This window comes from Terrapene carolina, unplaced genomic scaffold (genome assembly GCF_002925995.2).
Source record: "Terrapene carolina triunguis isolate 2854851 unplaced genomic scaffold, T_m_triunguis-2.0 Scaffold84, whole genome shotgun sequence".
Classification (NCBI taxonomy): Eukaryota; Metazoa; Chordata; order Testudines; family Emydidae; genus Terrapene; species Terrapene triunguis.
This window is the reverse complement of record NW_020664435.1, coordinates 14,166,194-14,179,726: the sequence shown is the minus strand read 5'-3', so window position 1 is coordinate 14,179,726 and position 13,533 is coordinate 14,166,194. Positions and strand designations below refer to the sequence as shown.

At 41.5% G+C, this 13,533-nt stretch overlaps 1 protein-coding gene across 1 annotated transcript in view; it reads right to left on the bottom strand.

The window, feature by feature from the left end:
- JAZF1 (JAZF zinc finger 1) overlaps nucleotides 1-13,533 on the bottom strand; it is a 272,246-nt gene that overhangs the window by 44,318 nt on the left and 214,395 nt on the right. The gene's annotated exons all lie outside the window — the stretch shown is intronic.

Here is a 13,533-nt window from a genome sequence, read left to right as displayed (position 1 = left end):
GCCTGGCTTCAATATACAGGAGGGGGAAAATCTGCTAAATGAAGATATGGTAAGATAATGGAACCCTAGAAGATAAAAGTATAGACAGCACAGCAAAATAAAGTACAAATATTGATTAGAGTAATAATCAGGCAGCTGTCACACTTAGTGAAAGGACTATACCTAATGTGGTTGCAAAACTGGGTTAGGTCCAAGGGAAACAACTGAAATGCTTGTACATGAATGCAAGGAGTCTGGGCAATAAAAAAAATGCAGGAACTGGAACTACTGGCACAGGAAGTCAGACTGGATATTATATTACAGAAACATGGTGGAAAAGCACTCATGACTGGCATACAGGTACTGAAGGGTGTATGCTGTTTAGAAGAGATAGGAATAAAGGTAAAGATGGTGGGGTAGCAGTACACATCAATGAGGCGGTAAGCTGTAAAGAAATAAGATATGATAGAATGGACAAAACAGAAAGAGTTAAATTCACTTTGGGAAAGGATTATACATTTCGGCTGATGCTCGTCCGCCTGCCAGTACGCAGGCGCACTTAGACGCCCCAGTGGGTGCCATGGCGCCCGCAGGCACCATGTTGGGGACCCCTGGATTAGATGATCTGCTGTCCCCATCTGGCCTTAAACTCTGGGCAGGGCCGGCTCTAGGCATCAGCATTCCAAGCATGTACTTGGGGCGGCACTTCTCAAGGGGGACAGCGGTACTCCGTTTTTGTGTGTGTTTTTTGCTTCGACGACAGCACTCCGGCCTTTTTTTTTTTGCTTGGGGCGGCAAAAAACCTGGAGCCGGCCCTGACTCTAGGAATCTGTGAGTCCACGTGGAGAGTTACGTCAGTATAACTACTGCAGTGTGGACTGAAAAGTCTGTGCATCCCCTTATACATACTGTCCTCTCGGGGATGCGCTCCACAGTTTGAGAAACATTGCATTACAATATAATATGCAATAAATTTATTTAAAAAATGGGAGTATAATACCACCCTAGACGGCTTAGCAGCTGGTGGTTTGGCTTTATTATAGTTTTGAAGGAGTGAAACCAGGTTTTAGCTGTATTATAAGATGTACTGGTTTTAGATTTTAAGGTCCTTAGGGCAGGGACTGTGTTTATTTGTGCCTTGAACAGCAGAGATATCATCAGAGAGAGCTCAAATAATAAATACTAGTAATACGGTACAAAGCAGTTTTGTGTTGCACTTGCATTAGAATTGTCTTTATCACCTAGAAAAACACATTTCAAACTCCAGGGAGGGAGTGTGGTGAGGGAAATGTCAAGAGTTATTGGCACTCTCTTTTATTGGACTAAGTACAAATAAAATGGGCTTTCTTTCAAAAGTCACACTTTTCATCAGCCTACAACAACAAGAGTGAGGGAGACTCAAGAACATGATGGCAGAAAGCTAGTTCAGAACTCATCAAGTTCAGAGATAAAGCAATTATGATGGTCAATTATCTGCCCATTTTATCTTGTTTTCTGGATGCTCCAATACAAGAGACAAATAAACAATAAGTACACATTGTCTACTGGATTGAAATATTCATACCTTTGGCTATGCATCCACCTTAAAATATGCACATTTCTCTTTTTGGACCTGTTAAACATGACTACGTTGGGCCTGAGTGTGTATCAATTCTGAGTGTGTGAACTGATATAACCCTTACTCATAACTAACTTCTATCAATTGTTCTCTTTATAGATGAATACAAAATACCAGAGCACTTTATACATATGAACGTATTGAGAAACAAAATTAGATGACAGCACAATGGCACAGGATACTGCAGAAAAAATAGGGATATATGTAAAGGGCCCAATTCTGCAAACAGAAACAGGAATAGTGATTACTATCATTAACCATTGGTTTGGACTTCCCAGGGTAGTAAGCAATGCATGTGATGGCATTTGCAGTACAGTGCCATAAGACTGTCTTGTTCCTTCCCTATTCCTCCAACACACATTTTATATGAATATGAATACACTATATTCTTTAATGCTTTGGGGAATTCTAACTGTTGTAGCAGTTTGCAGCTTACAGGCTGCTTCAGCTGAAACTGTGCAGAGGCTGCTGGAAGATAGTCTGAAGCTGCTATAGCTCATGGAGAAGTCTTTATAGAAAAGCTGGCATTTTGGGGGTAGAGGGAAAGAGGAGAAAAAATAAACTTTTACTAACCAGAGCCCAGTATAGAAGACTCCAACTTGGCTCTGTGGGGGACAAAAAGAACCAGCTCTCTTTCTGAAAGGCTAGTGTACTTTGACACATCCTCAAACACTGTGGCATGAAATTGTAAGTACCTTTAGAGTCATAAAGATGTAGCCTGTCTATCCATAGTATGGAGACATTAATAAGTGGATTTTTCCCATGATACCTAATGTCAATTTGTAGTATGAAGACATTAATAAACAGGTCGTTGACATGACAGCTTATCCACCTTTGGAACAGAAACAGTGTATCATGTCAAGCAGTGGTATGGAACTTTTACAATGTTAACATTTAAAAATTGGATATCTATGGTAACAGTTTAAGGTTTTTGTTTTTGTTTTTTTGTGTTTTTTTTATTCCCACCCTTCCCTCTTCTCCCCCGGACAAACCTCTTTCCCCAAGGGTTCATATATTAACAGCACACAAATACAAATCTGAATTTTAGTAAAGAAAAATATAGGATTAAAGGATTTTAATAAAATGAACATACACATTTGCTTTTCTCTAACTAGGAAGTGTCAAATTCACTTACATTTAGAATTTGTAGTAAAATATATGAGAGTATTTGCTCTTGGGTTAAAAGCTTTATTCCTTGAGCAAATTTTATAGCAACATTATAAATCCCTGAAAAGCTTGGATTATAACCTAATGTATGATATGTTAAGCGCAGCAGTATGAACACGACCATATAATAAACTCAGCCACAAATAACAATGTTAAAATAATGTTAAGGGATAATCAGTCTGGTTTAAATCCATAAAAACATGGAAAATGAAAGTTAACACAAACTTCTGGCTGGAGCTGTCCCATTACTCACTCTTATTATGCCAAGGTGTTGCAGCATGCACAGTATGTTCTGAAAGATTATGTATTGTTCATACCATGAAACGTTGGGGCAAACTAAGGATGGAGTCAGTCTGGAATAACAGCCTTACATTTGAAATCCTTTATTTGCTCGATATAATAAAACACATAATTCTTTAGCATAACATTGTGTTTCAATATTTAATAGAAATTGTAATATTTTTAAATCAAAAACTTTTCATTTCTTATAATAGATTAGTTAGTCCTTTCTTTGAGATTTTATTTGAACTGTGATACTGGATTCCAAATGTTATATTTGTGCTGAGTTATTAGGGCATTCTTTAAAATATGCAATAAAATTATGAAATATTAGGTTTAGAATGGAATTAACAACCTAAACCTTATTTATCTTTAATTACATGATCTCATACTACTTTTCCCTCCACAGGACCCCTGCGTCATTCAGTTCAGACAGTATGGATGGTTCTCTGCGAATGAATCAGGGTTGAATACTGAATTAGGCTGTTGTCTGGAGGATTCCTATCTCATTTCTTGCATAAACTGGAAGGTGTACAATGAATGAGGCAGGAAGAAAAAGGACAGTCTCATGGTTATGGACATCCATTGATACCCTGGAGAACTGGATTCTATCCCCGTTTCGGCCAAAGTCCTAAATCAAAATTTTCACAGGTGGCCACTAAATGTATGTTCCTTATTTTCTGGGTGCCCAACCTGAGACACCTGGGGACAGATTTACAAACATGCTGAGCATTTGCAACTGAAGTTGATTGGAACTGAGCTTTGAACTCCTACGAAAATGTAGGTATGCTTAAAAAAAAAGATCAGTGTCAAGTTCAGCACCCAAAATTAGTGGATACTTTTGACAATTTTGGCCTTAATCTCTCTGTGCCCCAATTCCCCATTTGTAAAATGGGGCTCGGTCGGCAATCCCTCAGACTTCAAGGATGATTGTCTTTCACAATATGATAGCCATTCATTGCTGGTGGGTCCGCAGATGGCTAACGAGGCCAATCCAGGATCCACAGATCTTGTCATTGTTGGGGCAGATATTGCCTTGATTAAAACAACAACAACAACCACCACCACCAAACAAACAAACACTGAATCCCACCTCCCACAATTCCATCATGTGTGGGGCCCTGTGTAAATCATGATTTTCTGGGAATTGTAAAAATGCCCCCAAACCACAATCTTTTAAATATTTTTTTTAAAAATGAAAATGATTACAACAAAGTGTTCAATTCAAAACATTATATTAGCTAGTCAGTTTTAAGGACAGAGTGAATTTTACAAATAACCTTAGTGAATTTTGACTAACATCACTTGTAAAATTCATTCTGTCCTTGAAACTGACTAAGGTTATTTGTAAAATTCATTCCATTCAAACTCCAAGAAATTCAATACTTTGCCATTACACTGTCATGAATTTTACATGGAACCCTAATCACATGGAATATATCAGGGTTAGAACCTTTAGATCCACCGAACAGATCTCTGCCACTTGAACTAACAGAGGAACTGAGAGCAATATGAGGCTGGCCCTCTGGACCAGCACTATGAGACAAGTTTTGCCAGTGGGTTTCACCGATATTTGTTGATAGCAGAGGAACAGTGAGAATCAGGAATTTTAGATTCCATTCCAGATTACGGAGTGTGCTCTGGTGGGGACAGATCCTTCTATCCCTGTTCCCCACTCCAAGACTGACCCCTTCTGCCCTTTCCCTGTCCTGATTCCCTACCTGGCTACTCATCCCAGTCTCCCTCAGCCAGAGTTCAGTTTCTCATGCCAATCCCAGTCTCTTCACCTAGCCAGTCCCAACCTCCACCTCTCAGGGTACGTCTACACTACCCGCTGGATCGCTCTGCCGTCGACTCCTGTACTCCACCACGGCGAGAGGCGGAAGTGGAATCGACGGGGGAGCGGCGGCAGTCAACCCCGCGCCACAAGGACACGAGGTAAGTCAACCTAAGATACGTCAACTTCAGCTACACTATTCTCGTGGCTGAATAGGTCGATCCCCCTGTCCCTCCCCAGTGTAGACCAGGCCTTAGGCTCCTAATCCCAGTTCTAATCTCCTTTTCCAGGTAGACCTACAAATGGACCCCCCCATCTGAGTCCCACTCTTCCCTCCATCTGGCTCCCTACTCCTAGTCCCCCACACCGGTCTCCTTTGATCTCAGTCCCATCTGCTTGTACTCTGCTCCCATTCAGTGTCTCTCTCCAGACTTCTTGTCCCAGTCTGCCCTGCCCTCCTCCTAGCTCCATGTCTCAGTCCCCCTCGTTCCAACCTTAGACTTCTTGTCCCAGTCTATTCCCTCCACAACCCCTCGGTTTGGCTTGTTCCTTCTGCACGAGAGTAAGGTGGCTTCCACCTCCACACTGCCTGGACACCAGCAAGAGCATCGATAGCACAGAAGAGATCGTCTCCCTGCTCTTAGTTCCTCTGCCCAGCACCAGAGTGTCCCACAGCAGCCATGAGCAGCAACTGCAGAAAAAGTCTGCTTAGCCCTGCAGCTCTCGGTTGCAGCATGCTCAATGGAGAATTAAACTGGCAAACTCTAACAAGTGTCTACTGAGCATGTGCAAATTGAGATTTATCAAATGCTTATAATTTGGTCAACGTTGTGTGGTTTTTTGTATAGGAATAGCAAAAGAGGAATTGCTGACACAAAGGGGACTGCCTGCCAAATTTCAAGTCCCTGCTCCAAAGCATGAACCAGAGCTGAACCAAATGGTTGTAAGAATTTTTTTAATATGGTCAAAACAATGGATTTTCCCCTAATCTTATTCTTGCAAACAGATGAACTATTTTTACTGAAACTTTCCCAAGAAATTTAGCCTGAGGCAGACACAGCATGGAAAATTTCAGCTCTAGTGGTTGAAGTTTGGGAAAGTTATAAGCAACTGAAAACACGGTCTTAATAACAGGCTGCACTTCCAGCTACACCTATAACACAACAGCATAGCAGGTGCTGCCACCAGCTGCATATAAAGTTGCACAAAAATGTGATCCAGAGTTGTGTTTAAATTAAAAATAAAATTCTCCTTAATCGCATTCTCTTACAAAGTTTTAAGTTATTAAAAACATTAAAAATCAAGAACCATTGCTAGTAAAGAGGGATATAACTCCATGTTACCTAAACAAGCTGTGACTTACCAGCTCCTGCTCCAATTTCATGCCCCAGGGTGATGCACACTGTGATGTTACATCTACTGTACCATAGCACTCTCCCTCGAGGTAGCTCTTAAGAGAGCTAAACGTGCTCTGGAGCTGATTGACTGTACATAGCCAGAGCCCTGGTAAGATGGTTATAAAAACTGAGTTCCAAAGAAGTGGAGAGGTAGTACCTAGTAGCCAAACCCACCCCTCTTTAGACTTTGGGACTAGTTTATTTGAGATGCTGTATATAACAGGGGTCAGCAACCTTTCAGAAGTGGTATGCCGAGTCTTCATTTATTCACTCTAATTTAAGGTTTTGCGTGCCAGTAATACATTTTAACATTTTTAGAAGGTCTCTTTCTATAAGTCTATAATATATAACTAAACTATTGTTGTATGTAAAGTAAATAAGGTTTTTAAAATGTTTAAGAAGCTTCATTTAAAATTAAATTAAAATGCAGAGCCCCCCCAGATCAGAACCCGAGCAGTGTGAGTGCCACTGAAAATCAGCTCGCGTGCCATAGGTTGCCTACCCCTGGTATATAATGTCATCCAGCCTCTCTCTCACAGCATGCGTGTGTCAATTATTAGCCATTTGTGTTTGGTGGGTACAAATTAGACAGACAACTCTCTTTTAGATAACCTAAATACGATTGTTCCATACGATAAATCTTCTAGACATAATCAGTCCTGTCAGTAATGGAAGTCTGGCTTCAGTAACCGCAGATCCAGACTTTGGGACACCAAGACCTACAGATCGGATATGGCTCTGCACTTCTTCCTAGTTCCCCAACTTTGCTCACTTCAGTTCATTTTGGAACATAAGAGGCCAGTCCAGCTTGGGGCATATGTGTCTCCACATCCACAGACCCCTCTAGGTAAAAGGGCAAAGTCTATGACAACCATCTTGTAGCCATATACTGCAAGCATTCTCCCTCTTTCATGCTCTAAATCTACTCTCTGGCATAGATGTAGGAGACACTGTAATCTCATTGGCCTGCTAAACCCAGGGTTGTGAGTTCAGTCCTTGGGGGGCCATTTAGGGATCTGGGGCAAAATCAGTACTTGGTCCTGCTAGTGAAGGCAGGGGGCTGGACTCAATAACCTTTCAAGGACCCTTCCAGCTCTATGAGATAGGTATATCTCCATATATTTATTTTTAAGTCAGTAGGTCTTTTTTACTCCTCAGTCTTAGAGGTGGACTGTCTGTACTGGTACGCCCCAGAGACTCAAAGATCCAGTGTACTTCCAGACCAGCCTAGCAGAGAATGCTGTCCAGTTGCAGATTTTAACATACAGCTGGCCTTGAAGAACACTACAATCATCCAGTGGTGTTGGAACAATTTTTATAGTGCTGAAAGCGACTGAACAAAACTGTAAACCCTGTATAGGATGGAAACCATTTCAAGCCGTACCCTTAGCGCCCCTAGTTCCAGCATCCTTGCAGTCATCTGACATCCTTGACACTTTGACTAATATCTTATTGTCCTGCATCTCCCCTACAGATCACTGACAAACTACATCAAATGAACAACAAGGGCAGAATGTGGTAGCACAAATTCACTCTAAATCTGACCACAGAGAACAGAAGTTCATGAGAACCTACAATGAAGCAGTGAAGGAGGGTTCATAAGGCTAAATAGTGATTTAGCTAATAAACCTAGACTGCCCACACCAGCCTAAGACTGAAGCTTTCTTATTGTTTTTAAATGATGTGACGGGTCCTGCATGGTACTCCAAACCCTATAATTTTGTCCCATTAGAACACAACTCTTCTAAAGTGATGACATATGCCAGTATGAAAGCCAACTTTTACAATACCCACTTCTGCTTTCTCTTGCTGCAAATAAACCTTAGACAAAGATGGACAAAAGAGTGAGGGCAAAGCAGACATACTTAGTACTTTGCTCTGATAAGTACGGGAAATGGCATGAGAACTAATGGGTGACTTCCATGTGCAGTTACTGTGTGGACCACCCATCAAATAAGTCTGGCCACCCCGACCTAAAGATAATAATATAGTCAGAAACGTACCCAAATCTGCTATAAAACACCATGTTTGTTTTTCCTCTTTTCAGCAGTGACTAAATCAATCTTTAAATTGAAGAACTATTGGGTTAATCAGAAATCTGAATAAATATAACCTGTGGGAACTAAAGTAGTGCACTTTCTTGTGCTCTGGGAACGATGAAAGCATTTTCTAAATAAACAGAGCAAAATTGGACTAATGCAAAAAAAATTTGCTTAGTAAAGCTTTAACATAGAATACTGTACTTTGCACTGCGTGGAGAAAAAAATAAATATCAGCAACTAACACTGAATCTGAAGTTTCCTGTCATTAAGCATTAACTCATCAAACTCTTGGCTATCTTCAAGCCCTCTCATGACTATCATTTGTAGAGTGTGGGTGATTTTGCACCTTTGTAAAACCCTGTACTTCCTTCACAAACGCTTTGAACCATTTTTACAGGTTTTCATTAAAATTCTAATGAAACATAGTAAATCCAAACCCAGCAGTTGTGAAAACATGTCTGGATTTAGACACTTGTATCCCTAACCACAAGGGTTTTATTTGGCATCTTACGCACCATTTAGGTATGGGGTATTTACATGGCATTCATATATATCCTACTCATGCAAATTCTGCCTGAGTGAGAGGGTGAGAGAGAAATCAAAAATATTTAAAGGGCTAACAGAAACAGGAGGAGTCATCCTGTAATGTGCATTCCCAAATCCAGACCACATTCCACAAATACTCTATTTAGGCTTTACTCTCTAACTACATCAAATAAACCACTAAGACTCAATTTTGCAGCCACACTGCATGCAAGACTCACACTGATAGTCTAACAGTTAAAAACCCTATGCGTGAACCTGGGTTTTCTCTGTGAGAAAATAATGGAACTTATTTTGGCTGGGTTTGTGATTCTATGCAAACTTTTCACAAACCCTAGATAGAACTTTATTTTCCTCTAAATCAGGAATGGATGCAATTTCAAAATACTAAAATACTGTGGTTTTTTAGAAATCAATCAGAATATGATGGCAGCTATTAGGAGTCATTTTTGTTAATTCACTATAGAAGTGTTTTGCTTACAAAGAGATAGGCTAAAAATGCAGTATTAAGACCATGCATTAAGATTTTCATTTTGCATTGGCTTAACAGTGACTTTCCTATATTCACTTTTATCAGAGCCTGAGAATCAATGAAAAATGCATTTTTTACTTTTGTTTGTTGATAACATTCTTTGCACATTACATATGTGAACTTTCTTAATCCTGAAATTAGGGGTAGGGAGAGTTGCCATCACTGCTGGGGTCAATGCATCTATGGTGTTTGAAACATTCTGCATTTTTGTTGCATGATATGAAAGTGGATATTTTCAACACAAAGTTATTTAGAAAGCACTGTTTTCCTTTATATATATATGGATACACCCAGAGTAGTACATGCATGGAAGTCATACCATAGGAGCTTTATGGATGATAGGCTAAAAGCAACAAATCAATCTGAAACCGGTCCATATAAAGGAGTTTCACTGTTTAACCTTACTCAGATTAATTTACTGAAATCATCATCTACATTCTAAATAATGAATGATTGGTTGCATTTGTAATAGTGACAAATCAATGAGGATTATGGAAAGAGCAGCAAGATCAACCTTTAACCTTACTTTTGTTGATTCAAAGATGTCATTAAATAAAAGACTACCACCTGATAACGTTTTACCTATAAAACTTCTTGAAGGAGTCTTTACAGCAACATTTTTAGTTGGGTGGAATATTTTATTATTCATCCTTTTTGATCATTGATTATAATGGAATCAAATAAAGCCTAGCCTAATCTACAGCACATGGAGTGCTGCATAGCCACTATTTTGACAATGTGCATTTCAAATGGAAGTATTAGAGCTTACTTTGGGTGCACAAATAAGTAGGGTTGCCAAGCATCTGGTTTTGACAGGAACGCCCAGTCAAAAATGGACCCTGGCGGCTCCAGTCAACACCGCTGACTGGGCTGTTAAAAGTCCGATTGGCAGTGCAGCGGGGCAAAGGCAGGCTCCCCGCCTGCCATGGCTCTGCACAGCTCCCGGAAATGGTGGCATGTCCCCCATCTGGCTCCTAGGTGCAGGGATGGCCAGCGGGGCTCCATGCGCTGCCCCCAGCCCGAGCGCTAGAATTGTGGCCAATGGGCGCTACGGGGGAGGCGCTTGTGGACGGGGCAGTGTGCAGAGCTGCCTGGCGTGCCTCTGCCTAGGAGCCGGAGGAGGGACATGCTGCCACTTCCAGGAGCCATCTGAGGTAAGCTCTGCCTGGAGCCTACACCCCGAAATCCCACCTCCACTCCAACCCCCTACCCCAGCCCTGACTCCCCTCCTGCCCTCTGAACCCCTCGGCCCCATCCTGGAGCACCCTCCTGCACCCCAAACCCCTCATCCCTGGCCCCAACCCATAGCCTGCACCCCCAGCCGGAGCCCTCAACCCCTCCCGCACCGCCCTGTCCCAGTCCAGTGAAAATGAGAAAGTGAGCGAGGGTGGGGGAGAGCAAGAGATGGCGGGAGGGGGGATGGAGTGAGTGGGGGGCAGGGCCTATGGGCAGATCAGAGGGTGGGGCAAGTATGTTTGGTTTTCTGAAATCAGAAAGTTGGCAACGCTACAAATAAGTACTGTAGCTTTAGAAAGTTATAGGCGTGCATGTGAAAAATAGACTAATATTCGATCACTAACTCTGCAAAGGGTAGTCTTGAACACAGCACCCAATTTCACTCTCACTGAGGTCAAAGGGAACAGTATTGGACCCCTGGTTATGAATAAGGTTCAGTGAGTTTGCTGCAGATAGTTTTAGTCTTCGGGCAGTCCCACAACACACAGCAGAATGACCACAAAGTAAGTGCTTGCATACGATCTTCTTCCAACTTCCAAACAGGAAATTAATACAGAGGTTTGGTATGACTGCATATTTAAATAAATGAAAGTGGATTCATTTGAATGTGCCAGTCCAAACATACACACCTGCAGTTACTTAAACTGAATGAAAAACTATCAAGTAAAATAACCTCAGGTGCAAATATCATTCAAATACAAATACATGCACCTGTATATATCTAAATGCCCAGTCATTCTAATAACTGCAGGTATGTCTATTTGGACATTTATATATTAAAATATTCACACCTATAGCAATTGAATGTGTAATATTTTAACATGCTTATTTAAAAATACATACGTTGGGGAGGATCTTTCCCTTAGAGCATTGCTGGTCAATGCAAGCCCCAACATCAAAAAACATGGGATGTACGTGACTGTCTCCTTACCATGATTCCATGCATTACAAATAGGCTTGGAAGGATTAGATTTTATCATCAGTAACTGTCAGAAATATTGATTTTGCCGTACACACACAAATCGATAAAAAATATTAATTACAAAATTACAGGGAGACAAAGAAAAGAAATTCTGCTTGAACACTCAGAGTTTGATCTAAGGATATTTACTTTATATATTTTGACATGTGATGTTGACAATTTGTATTTTAATGATTACAAATATTTAGCTTTTCGAATCTCAGTGTCTATGGTCATTAAATAATTATTGTCTGACTCCCCCACATCATTACCAGCAACTGTTAAAATTAAAAATAAATAAAAATAGGGGAAAAAAGGCTTAAAAATAAACATCAATATTATCTGTCAAAATCATTACAAAATAAACATCAAATTCTACCACATCGAATTACAAAGTATGTCTCTGGTCCAGGTTCTCAAAGGGAAAGTGTGAATACAATAGTAAAGTCATGGATTGGAAGATTAATTATAACAGGTAAATATGAAATTTACTCAATAAAGTTTCTTCTTCAATATTACTGAGAGATTCATAATTGTTCCAATACAAGCTAAAAATTCAATGTGCATAAAGACTTATTTGGATTCATATAGATAGATAGATCACACATGCTGAATATAATCCCTTCTCTGCCTTATCATTTTCTCCATTTAATGTTTCTAATTTATGACTTTTTTTCTCCTATTTGTTCTGTTTTATACTGAAAATATTTCACTTATTTGCATTCTTCTTTGGTGAACAAGGTAAAATGATCTTTCATTGTTATTCAAAACTTCTTATCCATAATTATTAAGATTTAACTGCCCTTTAAAAAAAAAGTGTAATATCTTCCTGACTCTGTCATTTTTAGATTTTTAAATCACATGGTATTTATTTCATTGATTTGTATAGTCCATGGTTTACTGAAAACCCAGGTTTACTGAAAGTGAATTTTTAAAAACATGGGTCAGAAAAGGCATGCAAGTATTTAACTCAGATGAAAAACATTAATATAAATGGAAAAATCTTAATGAGTCCTATTCAGGAGGATTTTCATAACAATTATAATGGTTTAGAGTAGTCAAACATAATCATTTAAAATAAACAGAATTAGAGTTCATAAAATGGCTTAAAATTATATTTCCAAAATCATTACAAAATTGTTTGTCATTTCTAACCAGACAAAAAATAACTTTCTGTTCCGAGAATGTGGGTGGGGGTTACAAACTTCTAAACAGGAGCTAGTGCTTAGAGCAGAGGTCGGCAACCTACGGCACGCGAGCCGATTCTGAGTGGCACGCTGCTGCCCACTGAGAGGAGGAGGAGGAGGAGGAGGAGGAGGAGGGGCCGGAATGCACCAAGCTGTGGGAAGAAGGGGGAGGGGGAAGCTTGGCTGCGGCAGGATCAAGCTTCTGCCTCCTGCCCCCGCAGGGGAGAGCTGTGGGGAGGGGATCCCGGCTCCCCGCCCCACTCAGCCCCCCCCCCCCCCCCCCCCCCCCGCCGGGGCAGGAGGCAGAAGCTTGGTACTGCGGCAGCCAAGCTTCCCTCCTCTCCTGCTTCTTCGCACAACGTGGTGCATTCCGGCCCCTCCTCCTCCCAGAGGAGTAGAGCCGAGCGCAGCGTGCTCCCTGCTCCGTAGAGGAGGCAGAGAGAGGTAGGGACGGGCCTAGGGGAAGGGGGAGGAACAGGTCATATCCCTCCCAGCCCCCTGCCCTGAGCGCCTCAGGGCAGGGGGCTGGGAGCACCCCCATGAGCCGGGCACCCCAGCCTTCTGCCCTGCACCTCCCCACCCCAACACACACCCATCCCTCTGCCCTGCACCTCCACACTCACCCGCCCTCTGCCCTGACCTCGAGTTGCCCCCAACACCCAGCCTTCTGCCCTGCATCTCCACACACACCCCAGCCCTCTGCCCTGAACCCCCCCACACCCAGCTTTCTGCCCTGCACCTCCACACTCCCCAGCCCTGACCTCGAGTCTCCCCCAACACCCAGCCTTCTGCCCTGCACCTCCACACACACCCCA